Here is a 19,221-nt window from a genome sequence, read left to right as displayed (position 1 = left end):
GCCCCCGGCCCTCGGAATGAGCCGCTGCCAATTACCCAGTGGGAGTAGCAACAATCTGAGGAAACATTTCACCAGACTGACTAAATTCAATTCATGCAATAGGCTACATTACAGTGCAACACTTAGGCATTCATTTTCTCTGGGTAATAAGTGTAAATTTCATCAGAACTAAAGAGCAGTTTAATTACAACACATGGAAATTAAAAGTAACACTATTAAAACCAACCAAAAGGTTACTGATACCTAGTTGGACGGCTAGACGACACCTTTAGGTTCCTAAACCTCTTCTCAGGGGAACCCCAGCCATTCCATGCATCTGTTACATTTCACCACCAGCTCACTTAACTAGTTAATAACTTAACTAATTTTAAAAACTCAGCAAGGTATTGAGTCGCCCTACGAGGTGTGCTAGTGGTCGAGTCAAAAAATACACTGGTGTACCAGATAATTGCTGCAAATTCTGGGGTGACCTTAGGAGAGGAATTAGCAAACACACTTTAACAGATGTCATAATTTCACAGCAACACGGTGATCGACTAAGTATCTTTTTCTCTGACTGCCTACGACTTTTGCACACTACTGCATATTAATGGGGAAATAAGGTCATGCCGGCAATGACAGGAACCACAGGGTCCTTACAGACAATAAATGCCTCTCATTGACAGCACTAGTGCTAGCAGCTGCTGCAAAAATAACTGTATCCTTCCAGTGTCAGTCTTTGCACGGCCCACAGAGGTTAATGAAGCCCAGCTAGTGCACCGAGCCCCCCTGCTCCTGACAGGCAATAGGGGCAGCCCTGCCTGCTAGCCAATGAGGGAAGCCCTGTCTGCTAGCCAATGGAGGCAGCCCTGTCTGATAGCCAATGGGAGCAGCCCCTGTCTGCTAGCCTCAGTAAGCGGTGCCATCCCCGTGTGTCCTTGTATTTTTGCTGCTGGGAATGTAAAGTCCTGGAAATGGGGGCCGTGTGTGGTGTGCTCTCAAGAGAAGCCCCATTCCCGCAGCCTGCCATCGGCCTGAAGCAACCATACACACAGTAAACCAAAGACAACATAGGAGAAAGAGGCACCACTACCACAGAGAGAAACAATGAACCTGATTGTCACACAGCAGGACCACTGAAGGCACAGTGAAGGCAGAGCTACCAAACACTGCAGGACCACTGAAGGTGCAGCGAAGGTAGAGCTACCAAACACTGCAGGACCACTGAAGGTGCAGCAAAGGCAGAGCTACCAAACACTGCAGGACCACTGAAGGTGCAGCGAAGGTAGAGCTACCAAACACTGCAGGACCACTGAAGGTGCAGCAAAGGCAGAGCTACCAAACACTGCAGGACCACTGAAGGTGCAGCGAAGGTAGAGCTACCAAACACTGCAGGACCACTGAAGGTGCAGCAAAGGCAGAGCTACCAAACACTGCAGGACCACTGAAGGTGCAGTGAAGGTAGAGCTACCAAACACTGCAGGACCACTGAAGGTGCAGCAAAGGCAGAGCTACCAAACACTGCAGGACCACTGAAGGTGCAGCGAAGGCAGAGCTCCGAAACACTGCAGGACCACTGAAGGTGCAGTGAAGGCAGAGCTACCAAACACTGCAGGACCACTGAAGGTGCAGTGAAGGCAGAGCTACCAAACACTGCAGGACCACTGAAGGTGCAGTGAAGGTAGAGCTACCAAACACTGCAAGACCACTGAAGGTGCAGTGAAGGTAGAGCTACCAAACACTGCAGGACCACTGGAGGCGTAGTGAAGGCAGGGCTACCAAACACTGCCGGACCGATAAGGACTCCCCCAGGCCATGGAACCCTCCCCCCTGTACAGCTTGCAGCTCTGGGGTCTGAGCTCTGCCATGGAGCATATCACCAGTTCAGCAATAGCCCACACTGCCAATCTAGGTTCTTGCCAGACATGCCAGAATTTGACCAGCCGAGTGGGATATTTTTAACCTGCCTGTAACAAATGCCAAAGGCAGCAAGCCTCACCTCAGTGCAATCTGGACGAAGACACTGTCAACCAATAGGTGCAAATGCCAATGACATTAATCCTTGGCACAACATGAGCCCGACGCTGTCGACCACCAGGACCAAATGCCTGTTACCGAAGTCACCACAATCTGTTAGGTCCACCTCCATTACAGTAAGGGAACAATATGTGTGATCCACCATCTTTCGGGTGGAGTGAGAGGATTCCTGGAATAGCCACACAGTAAGAGAAGGAAAACTGAGAATCAGGAAAAAATATCATCCACCTTCACTTTCTGTTAATCCTCAGATTTAAATACGGGGTTATTATTTGAACTTTTTCTTGTCACAGTGAATAACATGATCTGTAAAAAAGTACGGAAATATAATCCAGCACCAATGGAAAGCTGCTTTCAGAATAATTCGAGAAGCACGAGGTGTTGGCCGTTTCTCAGGCAGAATTACGGCTCTGAGAAAGGAAGGAGGACCGATGTCCTGTGAAGCACGTTTAGCAGTCATCCCACTCTGGCCTTTCTGACAAAGGTCTCCCTTTTTTTTAATAACAGTAAGACTGCAGGGTACTATCCAAGACAACTAGATTACGCCACTCTTCCTTCTATCGTGTGCTTTCGTCAGATATTTTAAGTAATGATCCTGCAGAGAGAGTCATTTGCATAAGCTCAGTTTTCTGTGGCAGACTCTGTGGTGACGGTGGCCTAATTATTTTGCATAAAAACCACGGCACACACTGGAGAGTTGCTGACTCACGCTTCTCAGATTTTACGGTATGAGGAAATACCTTTGAAAACCTCACAGACAGCCCGTTCACATTAAGGCAGGGCCATGGGATCCTCTCAGTTTTCCGTCACCATTCTGGAGGATCTCAGCACGGCCTTGATCATTGATGCATTGTTGTGACATAAACCTACATTGTTTAATATAAGACGTGAATTCGGCTGCTTTATTGGTTAATATGGTGTCCAGCCCAGAGTGGTATCTTTTCAAAAACTTAAGTGCTAGATTTATCAGGTTGATATAAATGATACAGACCTACAAGGTGTCCAAAGATGTGCCCGTCTTTTGTTATGCTGTTCAGTCAGTTTGATTTATTAGTGCAATACGGTTTGGTAACAGTTTAATTAAAACGCGTGTAGCTGTCCTACACTCATCTCACCCAGATGATTTATTATTCTTGCGTATTTTTTAATCAATAGAGTCTGTATGGTTCTGGTTCCGTCTCAGGGCTCTGGGAAATGAATGAGGCCTCTTGTCCATAAGTTTTATCTCTGGACCTTTGTGAGCACCATTAGTTCTCCTTACAGACCAATAAAAGCAGATCAAATACTTCTTTGGAAATCGCATTGCCGTCGCCATATGACGGCATGAAGAGTAATTTCACCCAGGATGGATACGATATGCCTCTGCAGAATTAACCTCACTGCTATTCAGCAGCCAACCGTCACAGTGACATCTGTTCCCCGTTGCCAGGATTAATATGAAAACTGCAGTCCCCTCGGCACAGTGACCTTGACTACTGAGCTGTAAACACTCTGAGCGACTGGTCGAACACAATCCTTCACTGCGTATGGAAAAATAATTCACCACATTACCCCGCCCATGGCCTCCTCCCACTCTAAAAAAAGGGAACAATGACAGACTAGTCGGGAAAACATAGCCATGAATTTTCAGAAACGAATAATTGCTGTTTTTTTTTTTATTTTATTTGGTGACACAAAAGCGACAAAGAATTAGCATTAAATTAGGAAGTGAGATGAGGACCACTGCTCATGGACACATCAACAGCAGCATCATAACGGTAAGATGGGCTGGGCCCCAAGCCCACATGAGTGGGAATGTTGGCTACTAAAATTTCATAGCCAGTATGCTCCGTGTAAATGCACTGAGCTGTCCGACTTCCACAAGCGCAGACCAGACAATCGCCCATTGTCTCCTTCCGGATAATTGGCTTTCTATACATGCACCAGGCACTCACTGAACATTTCGACGCAGGTGCACTCATGCAAGCAGCTGATGGCCGGGTTGGCTGGGCAGGGAGGCTTTTGGGATGGCAAACGCGGCAGACGGCGGCCCTTGGACTCTGCTGATGTCAATATCCTGGCTCATGTGCTTCTTCCGCCATTAGTGATAAAAGTACAACGTTAAATGCAGCATAACGATAAAAGCACAACGCTAAATGCAGCTTAACGATAAAAGCAAAACACTAAATGCAGTTTAGCGATAAAAACACAACGCTAAATGCAGCTTAACGATAAAAGCACAACACTAAACGCATCTTAGCGATAAAAGAACAACACTAAACGCAGCTTAGAATTGGGGGGGCCCATCAACTCAGACCCATCAAATAATTATAAAACATAATTTACCGTAACAGTACTGAGCAGTACAGGTAAACAACACTATTAGACACGAGTCTGGCCTCCAGTGAAAACAAGTTATGGTATTACATATAGTACATAACGTCAAAAAACATCCCTTAATCTTGTCTTTGTGAAATGATGATACCACAGTCTTAAAGAAGCTTTCATACCCTATATTTAACAAAAGGAACATACAACAACGATAACGGGAGAAAGAAACACACAACGTACCTAAGGAGAGAAAACATCACTTAACAACATTAATGAAAGAATCATGCGACATGCTTAACGAGAGACCATATCATACAACAACCTTAACGAAAGAATCATGCGACATGCTTAACGAGAGACCATATCATACAACAACCTTAACGAAAGAATCATGCGACGTGCTTAACGAGAGACCATATCATACAACAACCTTAACGAAAGAATCATGCGACGTGCTTAACGAGAGACCATATCATACAACAACCTTAACGAAAGAATCATGCGACGTGCTTAACGAGAGAACAGATCATTCAGCAACCTTAACGAAAGAATCATGCGACGTGCTTAACGAGAGAACAGATCATTCAGCAACCTTAACGAAAGAATCATGTGACGTGCTTAACGAGAGAACAGATCATACAGCAACCTTAACGAAAGAATCATGCGACGTGCTTAACGAGAGAACAGATCATACAGCAACCTTAACTAGATCATACCACAAGCCTAACAAGAGAAAGGATCATTCAAACACCATAAATGTTGTTTTGCAGCACGTGTGATTTCTGCTTCACACAGATTGCTTACTGGATGCCATGTGTAACTGTCAGATCAGTAATTTTAGCAAACGCTCCTGATTGGCCTCTTTGAGAGATCCAATCAATGAATGAATATCGGCAGATAATGACCGGTGGCTGATGGATCGAAGCATCTCAGATCATACACCTACATGACATCCTTCACGAAAGGAGTTGAGCTGGGAATGGATCCAGCCCTCGATGTTTGGGGGAGAGGAAGGTGCCAGGGCTGGCCCGAAGACCCCCCCTCCCACCCACCCTGGCCGACTCTGGACATGCTGCGATGGAGCTGCCAGTCTAAAGGGCCTGTTTTTACAATGGGGTAATTAGAGCACTTTCCCAAAATTGCACAGCTATGCACCTCGTTCCTGTAAATCAGGCTCGTTCTTTGGAGATATCTGTTACCCGCTTACTGCGTTTTTTTCCTTTCAGTGGTGCACTGCCAGCAGCGGGACTGAGTCGAATTGATGGGATAATAAGAAACATGTAAAGACTCTCTGTTCCGTTTTCAGATGAGTCCTGTCAAGGCGGCCCGGTCCCTGCTCTGGTCCACCAGCAGGGTACGTGCTTTGGTCCAGCACCTGCCACTCAATGGGGTCTTTGACTCTTCAGCTTGTTTACAACACAAGCAGCGACACCATGTCATTCATCCTTAATGTCCAAGTGGCATCAGTGCCGGTATTTCATTACATTACTGGCGTTGCAGTTACTGACGTATTCATTACGAACAGAAGGACACGTTCCCTCCAATCGTAAGTCACCCCCGCCCTGCCTGTTGGCATGTCCCTAATAGACACTCAACATGGTCGCCTTGTTTCCCACAGAACGCTGGTCCGCCCCTCTCCGGGAAAACAGGAACACGAACACGTTCCCGGCCCCCAAACCCCCTCCCCCCGCATTCACAGGCAAACAAAACACCTTTTTTTTCTCCCCCAGATTCCCACCAACAGAATGCAAATCCACAGGCCGACTTCACAGCAAGACTCTTTAGTATTCGAACGGAAGACACCCTGTGAGCCCGAGGACCGTGACTCCAAGCGGACGGGAATAATCAAGATGAATTCATTTGCATTGTGGACTTTAAGGCCAAGCTGCCTGCAGACATCCAGCTTGCACACTGATGTTTGCACTGCAGAGACAGAACATGGGGGGGCACTACTGCTTAATCAGACCACCTATCCTGTTAAATTACTGTAGAAACCACCTAAGACGCTGGACATTGTTTGTGTGTGTGTGTGGGGGGGGGAAAATTAAGTAGGAAAATCCAGATATGATTAAACAGAGATCATGGATGAGCTGAGCGACAAGGGGCATGGCCACCCCCCCCCCCAGCATGATCAAGACCGAAGTAGGCGACTGCCTGTGGTGTCAATAAGGCCGTTGGTGCAGTTGTCCTACATCTGCTGTGTCCGGGAACAATGGGTCCCTTTGATTCCCGCCTCGTAGTTTCCTGCAGTTGGGCTCTTACGCACATTCAGCCGGGCGTACGCGGTGGTATGGGTTGAGCACGGCGTGTCGGGTCTGGGGCGGGTGACGGGGGGGAGGACTGCTTAGGAGAGCCCCCCCGGCACGTGCTAAACACCACACTCAGGGGCCCTGCTTCCACGGCCGTCAATCACCTGAACACAAACTCACAAGCAGACAGAAAGGCACCCGGCACAGCGACCCAGGCCCGGCAGGCAGTGTATGCTTCAGTGGGTCATGACTCTGCCCATGATTCTAAGGGCACCGGTCCAAATCTCAGGGTTGGCAGAGTGATGTCACCATTTGGCCCCTGAGCAAGGCCCTTAACCACAATTGTTCTACTGGCCAAACCTGCTTTCTCAAACGTACGTCACTTCAGATTCATTCATCTGCTAAGTAAATAAATGTAATGTATCCCCAAACACAAAGGCAGAAAAAGACACACTTATGCAGAATAACAAAATACCGTCACAAAGGAAGGCCTGCTCTCTATGGAAATTTCCACTAAATTTGCACTATTACTTTCTACAGTAATATAGTAAGTTGCATGAGCAGCGACACAGAAGCACTGGCCAGAGAACAGGTCTGTTTATACAGGGATTTAAAAAAAAAAAGAGAACTCACGCCAAGATCACTCATTATTCACGGAGACGCAAATCACAAAATCCATTTCACTTAACGCCATCCAGTCCATCTGTCACCTGCCAGGGACAGGGAGCGGAGGTGCATTTTTGCTCCCTTAAACATCCACAAAGCCTGTGAGATCAGCAGAAAAAAAGTCGCAGGATTTGGGGGCGCAGCGGTCCCATTTCCACCTCAAAGGAGAAGTTTATTTTACGGTCTTATATCTGCAGGGAAATGAGAATCCAGCAGTCTCAGTTAAAGACAGCAGTCTCAGTTAAAAAGACAGCAGTCTCAGTTAAAAACAAACACAAAACAGGTAATAATCTTCCTGAAGTCTATAGATAAACACAGTTATGCAACATAATAGACGTTGCATTATGGCACAATTTCACAATGAAGAGAACAGTAATGATCTCATTCTTTGCTCACAACCTGACTAAACTGTTTGTTAAAGATGTTAGCAGTGATAGGATGATGCTCCAGTAACAGCATGCAGGCTAATGAACAGCTCATGGCACAGAGATTCCCAGCAGAAGTAGAGCTCAGTAACAGCATGCAGGCTAATGAACAGCCCCCTCCCGGCCCCTACAAGCAAAACATCGCCCCCCCGCTTTCACATTTCACCCAGCATGAAATGCAGATGGGCCTGTCTTCAGTTGTACTGGGAAGTGTTAGGTACCCTTCCTGTACCACGAGAGGCATCCAGATAGTCACAAATGGAAAAAAAAACCCTCTAAAGCCCAGGACAAATGCCTGTATCTTATCGCCCAACTGGACACTGAGGCATAACTGGGGACATATTTAAAAGGGCGCAGCGCCGCGCGTGACAGCAAACCCCACGCTGCTGCAGAGCGTCACTCTTATTCCCAGCTTTTCAAAGGACGGCAGGCGGCTGCTGGCAGCGGAGCAGGACAGAAACTGGGCGGAAAAACAGACCCACTCAGGCGGCCGGCAGGTAAACAAACAACGGCGAGAGGGCGGGGCGCGGCGGGGTGGGGCGGGGGAGAGGAGCGACAGTGCGTCCGCCTTCCTTTGTCACATGCAAGGTTAACAGTTAGACTAAAACCCGCAGAGAAATGCAAGGGGGTCAAACCTGCGGTAATAAAACAGTGAGGGCAAAAAAGGACATCAAAAGTAAGGAAAGTCATACTGTGAAAGATCAGAGAAAAAGAAGACCAAATAAAAGACCGGGGTGGGGCAGATGGGGGCCATCCCTGTTTCAGCTTCTTCATGTCAGCGACACAAAGGAGGCGGAGCAAACCTGGGGTGTTTGGGGGGGGGGGGGGTCACACCTGCTGCAGAAGGTGAAGCAGAAATGCGGCCTTTTGTCAGCCATTGACAAAGTCCTGTAAAGATTTTCTGTGTGAACTTACAAGGTTACAAAACAAAAAGTGTGGGATTAGATTATCACACCAAAGCGGAGACAGATAAAAATAACAGTGGCTAAACAAACAGGGCATCTGAAGTAGATGTGAAATGATGCAAAACAACATAAACTGGTCCAAAAGGAACATTTGCACTAAGAACACAATGTTTAAAACAATATGTGTGGGACTACAAGATGAATGCAATTAGCTTCTCCTGACACTCCTATTCACCCACGGCAGGTGAATACAAATCGCTTCCCCCTCAGTGCCTCTCAAAAGCACCAGCAAGCCCATTTCAGCTCCCAGACAATGTGGCCGACGTGAGGAGAGATCAGGGCTGCTCGGGGAGGGGGGGAGGGGGGGTCCACTAGCTGAACAGATTTCGGTCAGCGCTGATGACGTGAAACCAGACACATTCAGGGAAAGTCGACTGACGAAGACCAGCAGGGGTTTTATGTTCAAGGTGGGGACTCGAGCCGTAAAATCCTTCAAGAAAAACAGGACATGGACAGGCAGCCCATGAGCCGGAGTCAAGGTCGGGACTCGAGCACAGGTGCTGGTGCTTCCGGTCCTGTACTTTGCTTTATTTATTAATCTTATACTTATTTCATATATTTATACTTTCTCCTGGACACTGTGGCCAACAGGGAAGCCCATCCTGTGGTCAGTGTGAATCCCAGTGCAGTGATGGGGACACTGTGGCCGACAGGGAAGCCCATCCTGTGATCAGTGTGGATCCCAGTGCAGTGATGGGGACACTGTGGCCAACAGGGAAACCCATCCTGTGGTCAGTGTGAATCCCAGTGCAGTGATGGGGACACTGTGGCCGACAGGGAAACCCATCCTTTGGTCAGAGTGAATCCCAGTGCAGTGATGTGGACACTGTGGCCGACAGGGAAACCCATCCTGTGGTCAGAGTGAATCCCAGTGCAGTGATGGGGACACTGTGGCCGACAGGGAAACCCATCCTGTGGTCAGAGTGAATCCCAGTGCAGTGATGGGGACACTGTGGCCCACAGGGAAACCCATCCTGTGGTCAGAGTGAATCCCAGTGCAGTGATGGGGACACTGTGGCCGACAGGGAAACCCATCCTGTGGTCAGAGTGAATCCCAGTGCAGTGATGGGGACACTGTGGCCGACAGGGAAGCCCATCCTGTGGTCAGAGTGAATCCCAGTGCAGTGATGGGGACACTGTGGCCGACAGGGAAACCCATCCTGTGGTCAGAGTGAATGCCAGTGCAGTGATGGGGACACTGTGGCCGACAGGGAAGCCCATCCTGTGGTCAGTGTGAATCCCAGTGCAGTGATGGGGACACTGTGGCCGACAGGGAAGCCCATCCTGTGGTCAGTGTGGATCCCAGTGCAGGGACACTGACCTGTAAAAATGGTGCCGTCCTTCGGATGAGACGCATAAACGAGGTCCTGACTCTCTGAGGTCATAAAAGATCCCTGGGCATCTTTCAAAAGAGTAGCAGTGGTACCCCGATGTCCTGGCTAAAATTGCCCACTTTGACCCTATGAAATCTGGCCTCCTAATCATCCCTTATTTCTAACTGGTGAATTCTCTCCTGCCCCTTCACCACCTTAGCTACTGTGTGGCGAGTGTACTGGTGCAGAATGGCTGCTGTCGCATCATCCAGGTGGGGGCTACACAGTGGTGGGGGTTGAAGTGGCTCCCCATTGGTTCTGTTAGGTGCTTTGAGTGTCTTGAAAAGTGAGATATTAATGTTTCATTCATTCATTTTGATGCTTTGCAGGTGCCTTTTTCTTGTTTTGTCCTGTCTGATCCTCTTACTGTACATGTTACATATTACTGACTGATTGCTGCAAGTATGAATTCCTGTGTACTGATGTATAAAAGGCACATAAAGGATCTAGAGTCTTGAAGAAAATGCCTGAATGGTCTGGAACTGAATTTGCTTAGCAGACGGGCATCCTCTGGCATGTCCTCACCTGTGTTCTCACCTATGTTCTCATCCGGAACCAGCAACAGCTCGGGTTTGACATGCAAAATTAGGCTGAAGGAGCAAGAGGCAAAACAAGTATTCAAAGTCACACGCAAAACTAACTTCTATTTGAATTTTGGAGTTGGTGCACAAGTCCAAAACCAATCCTTCATTAGAGCTCATGCTCAAGGTCTTGCTGGATTTAGGACTGAGGTATTGCAAGGGGTTATTATGTAGGAAAATGACAAAAACCAAAGCTGGAAGGCTTCCAAACACCAGGACTGGCAAATACTTCTACCAACAAGGACCACTGAGCCACAGCTAGAAACGGAGGGTTCAGTGGCTCAAGACTGAGAGACTGTGGTATGGAGACACGGGATTTTACCAAGCCACCTCCAGGTGGGGATGATCATCACTTTACAGACAGAGGACAGGGCCCCCCTGCTGCTCCATAGTAGCGGGTTGGTTCCGGCCTGCACCACATGGCCGTGAAGGTCAGAAAGCATACATGTAGCATGAAAACATGTTTTGAGCTGCATCTCCATTCTTACCTACTTGACTGCATATTACGTTTGCACAAATGTAATCGTTAGTCACTGCGGTCACATGAGTGAAGGGGAATCTTTGTAGGAAAGTGAAAAACAAGCAGATTCAGTCGTGTTTAAGGGCAGTTTCTCAGTGGTGCGGAATCCTGAGCAGGAGGAATCCTGGAGACAGGGGGGCGGAGGCCCTCAGGCTGGAAGCGAGGCCGCTCCCCCCGTCCTGCGGGTGGTTAACGGCTGATACGAGCTGGCCTGCTTCTTAGGCCTCAGCCATCTGCTCACCAGCCAGGCCCAGCTCCACCGTGGAGGAGCCAGACTCCATGACCCAGAAAAAGCCTCTGGCGCCATGCAGACCCAGCCTGTCGGCATGTTCGGACCGGAGAGGGAGCGATGGCCACTGGGGGGGTTACTGGCAGGGATGCGAACCCTACCCAGCAAACCCTTCATGGGATACTACGTCCGGGATCCCAAGGAGCTACTTCACCCTCTCCTCATATGTCTCAAACATGTCCCTAGGTGAAGGTGCCCCCCCCCTGCTCTGGCCTAATGCTACAAAACTGTGGAGTTTCATTCATTTCAAAATAAGAGCCTTGAAGGGAGTCACACAGGCGCCTTGCCTCTGTCAAGGAACGTCTGAGTCAAATATCAGCTGTTCCAGACAAATCAGACTGCTGCAGAGGATTTGCATGTCGGCTTGCTTGTTTTCAATTCGATCGAAAATCAAGACAAGTAAACTGAAAATTTTGCATTGAATGCCCACTTAGGTATGTTTAACAAATAAACTGCCTTCAAAACTCAAACCCTCATTTGGTCAGTGCTCCCCAGGATTCCACAAAATCGTACTTACTCAACTCTCCAAAAATGTTAAAAGTGAAAACCCGAAATGTCAGTGAGTGGTTCTAAGAATATAATGCATGTCCTGTTTTCTCTAAGAGCCTTTTCAGGGTAAGTAGCAGTATCGCTCTTCTGTATTTAGATATGTCTGATTTCTCAGTCGTGTTTTGCATGTTCTCATCATTGACAGATTCATTAGGTTGACAAGAAACATGAAAGTGATGCCATATGGACTCTTCCTGGGGTCATGGGAAATCATGCAGCACATCTTATCATGCTCCACGCTTGAAAACACGCTTTGTGATGTGTAGGAGCCCGTTCAATCGAACTATTATTCGCATTTACAAGTCATTCAGAGGCAATCCAGCTCCTTCATTTCCTTAGAGATCACTTGTGCCAGTTTTGTGCCAAAATATGATGTGCCTGGTTGTAATGAAGAACAGCACAAGGGCTTGGTTTTATTTATATGTGGCATGAAGGATTCCACTGAAGTTAGCTCTGTATTCATGACACCTTTGGAGTGATCAGTTACCATGAATCAGGATGGCGCAAACAGCAGGCTTCATAAGCCGATAATCTTCCACAGGCCTGCCACTCCTCCTGCTTCGCCCTCACAAAGTAAAGCAACACAACCCAGCAAGGAAAAACGCACCACAAATATTACAGGACACAGCAGAAAGTGTGGGATCCAAAGGAGGAAACGGACAGCTTAGCATTCATAGCTCTCAGGACAGAATGTCCGCCTGAGGATGTTTCACACTAACGATGTCTAAGCCCTGAACTTCCCCTTCTCTCAACGCGTTGAGATGCATGAGCTGCACTGATACTGTAGCTTCTAACTCAAGTTGTCTGCTACCAGCTGATCTGGAAAATAGCGGAAGCTCATTTCAGAGGCTAAAAATGGACGACAGAAATACACGTTTTACAGGGAACACATAAAGATAGAGTCTTACTGACTGTCCTCGTCCCTCAGCCCCCCACAGAGACACCAGAGGGACGGGGCTTTCCAGAACGCCTTTGGGCTCATTCAAATAGAAAAGCCACCACATGAGCTGAGAAGCGCTCCAGGAAGCCCAGTGCTCTGGGGCACCTCACCTCCTGGTTCGAGTATCAGACACAAGGCTTTTCCCCAAAGGCGACGCGTTTTTAATTTACCGACTGTCAGCGCTGAATTTATTAAGACTACAAGCAGCCAGAAAAAGATTTCCTGCAATTCTCGCTCTGACCGGGCCATGTGTGCTCTGTGCCACTGGCAGAGCCACGCGGCGTTCGCTGGGGGGACCGACACGAAGGGCAAAGCCACCTGTCAGTCACACAGCCCAGCCTCATAACGAGAAGGGCGGTGGCAGCCGATCGACACCAGGGATCAGAGGCGGAGCGACGCATCCGAAGGAAAACGACTCCTCTTCTGAGAACAAACCCGTTTGCCTGTGGTGCACTTTTCTGTTTGCCTACACAGTTAACTCGAGCGATATCTAGCAGACTGTAGGGAAATGCTTAGAACAGCAGGCTCCATTTATAATCCCTTTGGAAATACTGTCAGCAAATGAAATGGAAAAAATCTTCCCCGTCCACAACCACGCACACTACTATTCAAGGACAGGCAGCCTCCAGATTATGAGGTAATATGGCTGAGAGACACAGAACACTGTAGTCAGCGCAGTGTTACCTGAGCAGTTCCTCTACGTTCTCCTGTCCTTCAGAAGCGTTCAGCAGAAACGCACCTCCTGAATTCACCTCCAAACCTGAAATGTAGGAAGGTATTATTAAAAACATTGGATATCCCCATATTAACTGCTGTTTGTGCCATGCGATAGACTTTCACAGAGGCACTAGGAATGGATCGAAAAAGGTTTTTGTTTTAATCCTGTTTGGCTGCATGGTACCGTGAGCAGGCAGAAATCCTGAAGGACATGGTCACACATTCACGGCAGTCATGATGCAGACGTACAGAGGCTTTAAGGTCCATGAGGTATCTCACAACTGACCCAAAACACTATCTGTCGGTTATCTACCTACATTCATGCTCACAGCAATTTGTCAAAAAGATAAATGTGACACACACCTCCTTACTCTCCATGGGATGGTACATGATATCCATCCATCCATTTTCTGTAATTGCTTTCCTATTCAGGGTTGTGGGGGGTCCAGAGCCCATCCCAGAGGCTACAGGTGCAAGGGAGGAAACAACCCAGGGTGGGGCACCAACCCATCACAGAGCACACTCACACCTACGGGCAATTTGGTGACTCCAATTAACCTCAGCATGTTTTTGGAGGAATCCAGACAACAACCGAGGGAGAACATGCAAACTCCACACTCATGGAGCCATGGTGGAGACTCAATCCCTGGTCCCAGTGGTGTGAGAGGTGTGAGAGAACACACTACCGTGCCACCCCGTATATGATTCCCTCTATACCTTAAATCTCAGTTGATTAAGCCTGGGTACCTATAATCAGAAGGTTGCCAGTTCGAACCCAGCTTCGGCACGTCTGGGGCTCCTTCAGCAAAGCCTTTAACCCTCAGCTCCCTGGGTGCCCCAACAGGTGGCTGCCCTTCGTGGACAGCTTACTCTACAAAGAGCGAGTTGGGGGAGGCATAAACACAATTTCCCCATGGGGATCAATAAAGTATCGATTATTATTATTATAATTAAATCTAAAGTCAGCAGAATATAAACATATAAGAGTGGATTCATTCAAACATTTTTGGAAAAAGATATAGTGTTCTCCAAAATCGATTTGTCTTGATGCAACAGAGCTGAGATACCACTGAATGATTATTGCTTAGACTAGGAAATAGGAAACAATGAAAACACAATAAATCATTTGAAACATGATGGATCTTTTGAAAGAGAAAGCAGATAATATGAGGTGTCAGTGACAAAAATGAAGAACAGGCATTTCCAGGCAGCAGCTTCTGCTACAGGACTGTAGTGTTCTGGGCAAGGTCTCCATTAAAGCCGCTTCTTCACACTACATGAAGCCATCAGTAACGGACACCGGCACCAGACAGCACACAGCTGTGAGGCGCCGCCCCACCTCGCAGAGCTCCCCTCTGCCCCTTCCCCGTTGCTACGGCGATAAAGTGTCGTGGCTGACACTGAACAATTAGGATGGGAATTCGGGATCGGGTACAACTTAGAGTTAATCCCAGTAGACACCCGCAGTATCTCATAGGGGGGGCATCTCAAAGGGAAGTCAGGTTGCGGAAAATGCTGCATCAGATAGCGTGACACTGCATGCTGTCAGCAGCCGTGTGTGACGGATACATTTACTACACGGCAGACTGCTGCACGGAAAGCATCGGCAGAAAGATAACACCACGCGCTGGCTGGCTGTCTCCACTGCGCGTTTACACTGCATTGCAGCGTTGCGAAAAGCAGAATATGGCCGTTTAATAACAAAACCTCACTTGGGGAAAGCTGAGATGCACTTTCACGATGAATGTGACGAATCACACGGTTTGTCTCGCCTTCTTTACGCCCCCTAGAGTCAGATGAGCCTAAAGGCATGACAGGTATGAGATGAGAGCAGGCCAGACCAGGAGTAATCACAGGGAGGAAGACCAGGAATAATCACAGGGAGGAAGACCAGGAATAATCACAGGGAGGAAGACCAGGAATAATCACAGGGAGGAAGACCGCTCTACCTCAATCATTTTACGAATGACAGAAACAAGGACGAGTGCAATCTTTTGCGAACACAGAAAGCGTGTGTTAAATGAGCGAGATGCTGCTCAGGGCCACAAGCACCAGGAGAGGGGGCGGCTTACCTGTGACCTCAAAACAGCCTCGATGCTGACAAATGATCAAAAAGTGCTCTTCAGACCAGTGACACCAAGGGCTCCAGAGCATCTGTCCAGCAGAAAGAGTGAAGGCGCACGGGTCAGGCTGTCGGATCAGCACGGCGTGGCGTGACGGCGAAGGCAAGTGAACACACAGCGTCTCTGTGTGTGTCGGAGTGTGCAAAGACTTAGAGCCACACACTCACACGCGCACTCACACGAGCACTCACACGAGCACTCCCAGGCAGCTAACAGCCAATCGTACCCTCACAGCAGGATGAAAGCAACCCTTTGTCACCATACAATAGGGGTTAAACATTTTCTGGAGTCGCTCACACTGGCCAGTCCCACAAGGACGTAAAAAAAGGTAAAAAAAAATTACAAACATTTACACTTAGATTTCTACAAACATTATCTAGCTAATTTTGTTTGAATTGCTAAATAAAAAGAGATAATGCCTTAAGTACACAGTTATGGAGGAGAATGGGAAATAAAGGCGACGCACTCGACACACACAGCGGCTCGGCAAAACATTCTGCTGAACCAAGCTTTGGCACAGGAAACATCAACTGGGGAGCATGAGGAGAAAACCAACCAGCAGGGCACTGGGAGAAAACTGACTGGGGGGCACTGGGAGAAAACTGACTGGGGGCACTGGGAGAAAACTGACCAGCAGGGCACTGGGAGGAAACTGACCGGGGGGCACTGGGAGAAAACTGACCAGTAGGGCATTGGGAGAAAACTGACTGGAGGGCACTGGGAGGAAACTGACTGGGGGGCACTGGGAGAAAACTGACTGGAGGGCACTGGGAGAAAACTGATTGGGGGGCACCGGGAGAAAACTGACTGGGGGGCACCAAGACATAACAACATCTGCATTTTAGAAATAAGAAACCCCCAGCAATGGGAAATGAAGAAGCCCTCCATAAGCATGTGCAAGCAGGGCCCCCACACCTACCCATCTGTCCGTCCCCATCCAGCATCAGGAAACATTCCCCTGCATCGAGCAGGTGCTCAGTGCAACCCGACCCCACAGAATCTCCCGTGCGGAGAGTTCCTGCTCCACACTCCTCAGGGGCATCGCCGGCACATCTGAAGCCCCCCCGACCCCCCCGAGGTCCGTTAGCCGCGACCGTGGCCGGTGACAATAGCGGCCTCTGAGCCTTTCAAAGCCCCCCAATTCCATCCCTTATACTGGCTCCCCACAAAAGAGCAGCCAAGTAACAAATCCTCTGCTGCCATTGTCCCACGGGGAAGACAATGTCTCGAGGTCGAAAAGCACCACCCTGCAGGCAGTGTTCCAGATGATATTCCTGTGGAAGATTCCACGCCTGTTACTAACTGACCATAAAGCAGTGGGGGGATGGGTTGTTTCGGGGAGGAAGTCCCCTTGGCAGGCCGAGACGACGATCACATCACCGGTCCTCTTCGTGAATGACGTGACGGTCTGTTTACGGTGTCATCACGGTATCACCTTTCATTGCAGTCCAAAGGGGCTGGGCTCCACTTACTGTCCGCCCTCCATCCCTCAAACAGTCTCCAAAGGACAGGCTAGTACTCTGGAGTGTCCCGATCACCTCAAATGACTTTAATTGCCTCCCATTGGCCATTCCTCCGGAGTAAGCTAAATGATAAACAGATACAGGCTATTGTTCTCTGCGATGTAGAGTATGACCAAATGTGCGCGCTCATTTTCAACGCAGTGTGCCTGACAAACTACGTTATTTCCGCACGCTGCACCTCTACAGCGATGGGTAGGTTGGAGGAGCTTCCAGAAGCTTCCTGACGTTCGGCCGGGCCTTCAAACTCACGCTGGGCTTTCCTCACAACCAACGGAGCACCCCCTCACTGCTCATTATGGGGGACTACAATGGAGAGGCCGGTATTTCAATGGCGTTCAGCCTGGAATCAGCGTCCCTATTCTGTGGGAATGGTGCTTTAAGAGCTTGGGAAAGGAACAGGACGAGCCAGCAGAGGCCTCCTGGCGGCTCCCCACACACGGGATCAATGGGGATGCGACGCCATTGGCTGTGCTGCTGAATGGGAAGTCGGCTTCCTTAAGGTTTATTGGGGCTGAGGTCAGAGGAAAGGGTGAGCGGCGTGAGGGGGAAGTTACAAAACGCTTCGTTAGTGAATGTTAACGGGCGTCTTTGTCTCTAATCATGATTGGGGTACTGCGGATGCTTGTAATCAGTGTCATCTGGAGAGTGAGATAACCCCCCCCACGCTGGCAGCCCTGCTCTACCAACAAGAGTAGTTCCCCTATTCCATTGCACCTCATGCAATGACAATTAAGGCATTCATTCATGCATTCATTCATGCATTCATTCATGCATTCATTCATGCATTTACTACTGTTTGGTGTCCGATGGCTCATTCCAAGACTGACGCAGATTTCACTCACAAACCAAAGGACAAAAATGAATCGTTTCATGCAGCAAATGGTCACACGCAGGGATGACGCTTCAGGCCTTGAGGGCCTCTGAGCCTCCCCCAGAAGCAGCACTGGCTCTTGCAGGAACGTTTCCTTCTGGAACATTTCACACAGTGTGACCATGAAGCCTCCCGGCTCAAACCCGACACGTACGGGAGTCTGAGGGCGTTCCTCACTTGCTCTTGCGTGTCACACATAAATTCCCAGCGTACACAGAAACGCACTGCCTTGACTCTATGCTGTATCTTGCACTTGTTTTGCAGGATATTCAGCATTATTCAGCACATTCAAAACACATTCAAAAGAAGAACATGAAAATCAATGGAAATACTGCTCCATCAGTATTTATTTATTCCAGTCAATAATCTGAAACAGTATTTTTTCCCTGGGGGGTGGGGTTATGTTTCAAGTGTGTGCCCATCCCCCCCCCCCCCCCCCCCAAACAGCCTGCTTCACATGGGTTCGGCTGGTTTCCATGGCTCTGAGAGGTTTTATTTCCACATTCGGGGTGTTAACTTGCCCTGGCAGACCTACAGAGATCCACCACAAAGGGACATGGCACCTTTTAATCAGAAAGATTTACTGACAACATGTCTTACAGCAGTTAAAGCCAGGCAGCGTCCACAGCAGCTTTGTGTCCCTTTAAGAATAAAGTAAACTAGACACGATTCATCATTCAGGCCTGGATGTGCTCCAAGGGGCCTTCACAGAAGCAGGGGCAGCCATTGAAATGCCGTGAGAGAGGCCGGCACATTCCACGCCGCGGCCGAAGAGCGCGCCGCGATCGGACCAAGCCGCGTGGATGCTAACGAACTGAGACGGCTATTGTGTACCTGAAAGCTTGCCCCTGGCCAGCAAACTTGGTAATGTGAGTGACTGGTGTGTTTCATTGGCATTATGAAGATACATCTGGATCAGTGTCATTAAATATGTCATTAAGTTAAATAATGTCTGTGACATTACAGTGATAGATATGGATCTATGCCATTAAAAAATTCTCTGTGCAGTACCTTTACGGCATTATAGTAAAACATGCAGATCTATGACTTTTGTTTCTAGAACAGCCAGAAATAATACTGTGATGACACTTTTCCCAAAACAGA

General features: G+C 48.5%; 1 protein-coding gene across 20 annotated transcripts in view; it reads right to left on the bottom strand.

Moving 5' to 3' along the window:
- LOC111846162 (neuronal cell adhesion molecule-like) overlaps positions 1 to 19,221 on the bottom strand; it is a 65,791-nt gene that overhangs the window by 28,334 nt on the left and 18,236 nt on the right. For 15 of the 20 annotated variants that reach the window (XM_072709914.1, XM_072709911.1, XM_072709920.1 and 12 more), the window contains 3 exons: positions 15,673 to 15,754; positions 14,348 to 14,471; positions 13,568 to 13,643 (listed from right to left, as the gene is read on the bottom strand). The exons of 1 other annotated variant lie outside the window; for it this stretch is intronic. The gene's annotated coding sequence lies outside the window, so the exon portion shown is untranslated. Of the gene's footprint in view, positions 1 to 13,567; positions 13,644 to 13,963; positions 14,027 to 14,347; positions 14,472 to 15,672; positions 15,755 to 19,221 lie in introns of those variants that run through there. 4 more of the 20 variants (XM_072709915.1, XM_072709913.1, XM_072709916.1 and 1 more) reach the window with 3 other exon arrangements.

Source organism: Paramormyrops kingsleyae, chromosome 3, assembly GCF_048594095.1.
Source record: "Paramormyrops kingsleyae isolate MSU_618 chromosome 3, PKINGS_0.4, whole genome shotgun sequence".
Lineage (NCBI taxonomy): Eukaryota > Metazoa > Chordata > Actinopteri > Osteoglossiformes > Mormyridae > Paramormyrops > Paramormyrops kingsleyae.
Note: the sequence above shows the minus strand (reverse complement) of the source record. Positions and strands in the feature narration are given on the sequence as shown.